Genomic DNA, 2,500 nt, shown 5'->3' with positions numbered 1-2,500 from the left:
GCCGGCCGTTGGAGGAGCTCCAGCGGACCGCGGGGAGCGCGCCCGTCTTCGGGGCTTGTTGCTGGCCGTTGGAGGAGCTCCAGCGGACCGCGGGGAGCGCGCCCGTCTTCGGGGCTTGTTGCTGGCCGTTGGAGGAGCTCCAGCGGACCGGGGGGAGCGCGCCCGTCTTCGGGGCTTGTTGCTGGCCGTTGGAGGAGCTCCAGCGGACCGCGGGGAGCGCGCCCGTCTTCGGGGCTTGTTGCTGGCCGTTGGCGGACCGGGGGGAGCGCGCCCGTCTTCGGGGCTTGTTGCTGGCCGTTGGCGGAGCTCCAGCGGACCGGGGGGAGCGCGCCCGTCTTCGGGGCTTGTTGCTGGCCGTTGGAGGAGCTCCAGCGGACCGCGGGGAGCGCGCCCGTCTTCGGGGCTTGTTGCTGGCCGTTGGAGGAGCTCCAGCGGACCGCGGGGAGCGCGCCCGTCTTCGGGGCTTGTTGCTGGCCGTTGGAGGAGCTCCAGCGGACCGGGGGGGAGCCGGGCGTTCGAGTTGCCCAGGCAGGGGGTTATCCTCCACTAGCAAACCTCCATGAGCAGCGGAGCCCGTCAGCTGCGCCAAAAAGAACCACACGAGGGCGACCTGGGGTTGAAATCCCCCGCCACATAGGAACGAATGCCGGGCGTTCGAGTTGCCCAGGCAGGGGGTTATCCTCCACTAGCAAACCTCCATGAGCAGCGGAGCCCGGTCAGCTGCGCCAAAAAGAACCACACGAGGGCGACCTGGGGTTGAAATCCCCCGCCACATAGGAACGAATGCCGGGCGTTCGAGTTGCCCAGGCAGGGGGTTATCCTCCACTAGCAAACCTCCATGAGCAGCGGAGCCCGGTCAGCTGCGCCAAAAAGAACCACACGAGGGCGACCTGGGGTTGAAATCCCCCGCCACATAGGAACGAATGCCGGGCGTTCGAGTTGCCCAGGCAGGGGGTTATCCTCCACTAGCAAACCTCCATGAGCAGCGGAGCCCGGTCAGCTGCGCCAAAAAGAACCACACGAGGGCGACCTGGGGTTGAAATCCCCCGCCACATAGGAACGAATGCCGGGCAACCAGGGGTCGAAATCCCCCATTGAAATGAATGGCGGGCAACCAGGGGTCGAAGTCCCCCATTGAAATGAATGGCGGGCGACCAGGGGTCGAAATCCCCCATTGAAATGAATGGCGGGCAACCAGGGGTCGAAGTCCCCCATTGAAATGAATGGCGGGCAACCAGGGGTCGAAGTCCCCCATTGAAATGAATGGCGGGCAACCAGGGGTCGAAGTCCCCCATTGAAATGAATGGCGGGCTACCAGGGGTCGAAATCCCCCATTGAAATGAATGGCGGGCGACCAGGGGTCGAAATCCCCCATTGAAATGAATGGCGGGCTACCAGGGGTCCAAGTCCCCCATTGAAATGAATGGCGGGCTACCAGGGGTCGAAATCCCCCATTGAAATGAATGGCGGGCTACCAGGGGTCCAAGTCCCCCATTGAAATGAATGGCGGGCTACCAGGGGTCGAAATCCCCCATTGAAATGAATGGCGGGCGACCAGGGGTCGAAATCCCCCATTGAAATGAATGGCGGGCAACCAGGGGTCGAAGTCCCCCATTGAAATGAATGGCGGGCTACCAGGGGTCGAAATCCCCCATTGAAATGAATGGCGGGCGACCAGGGGTCGAAATCCCCCATTGAAATGAATGGCGGGCTACCAGGGGTCCAAGTCCCCCATTGAAATGAATGGCGGGCGACCAGGGGTCGAAATCCCCCATTGAAATGAATGGCGGGCTACCAGGGGTCCAAGTCCCCCATTGAAATGAATGGCGGGCTACCAGGGGTCGAAGTCCCCCATTGAAATGAATGGCGGGCTACCAGGGGTCGAAATCCCCCATTGAAATGAATGGCGGGCGACCAGGGGTCGAAATCCCCCATTGAAATGAATGGCGGGCAACCAGGGGTCGAAAGTCCCCATTGAAATGAATGGCGGGCGACCAGGGGTCGAAATTCCCCATTGAAATGAATGGCGGGCAACCAGGGGTCGAAATTCCCCATTGAAATGAATGGGCCCATTCATTTTCAATGGCCGGGCTACCAGGGGCGCAGTACCACCTGTCGTCATTAGGGGCGCTGTAGATAGGGGACCGAGTCCCCCCATTCGAGAGGTTTGCACCCAAACCTCAAAATGGTTGGTGTACAATTATAGGAGAGACCTTTTTAAGACGTGGGAGCTCCAGGGCAAATCAAGGGAGGCTCGACCAACCCATATCCGCTTTAGATGCACTTTAGGTCGGACTCCCTTGCCAGATGGTCCCCTCCTCAGCCTGGTTCTCGAATTTTTTCTAAGTCAGCCCAACTTGGAAATATTTTCAGAGTGCCACTTTCAAGGGAGTTTCGCCCAACCCCTATCCGCCTAAGAGGCACTTCAGGTCGGCCTGACTGGCCACATTTTCCCCCTCCTCATCCTGGTTCTCGAATTTTTTCTAAGTCAGCCAAACTT

The sequence above is a fragment of the Leptonotus elevatus genome, unplaced genomic scaffold (assembly GCF_054856555.1).
Source record: "Leptonotus elevatus isolate MCC_2025b unplaced genomic scaffold, RoL_Lele_1.0 HiC_scaffold_132, whole genome shotgun sequence".
Taxonomy (NCBI): domain Eukaryota; kingdom Metazoa; phylum Chordata; class Actinopteri; order Syngnathiformes; family Syngnathidae; genus Leptonotus; species Leptonotus elevatus.
The sequence above is the reverse complement of the archived record's forward strand: the minus strand, read 5'-3'. Positions refer to the sequence as shown.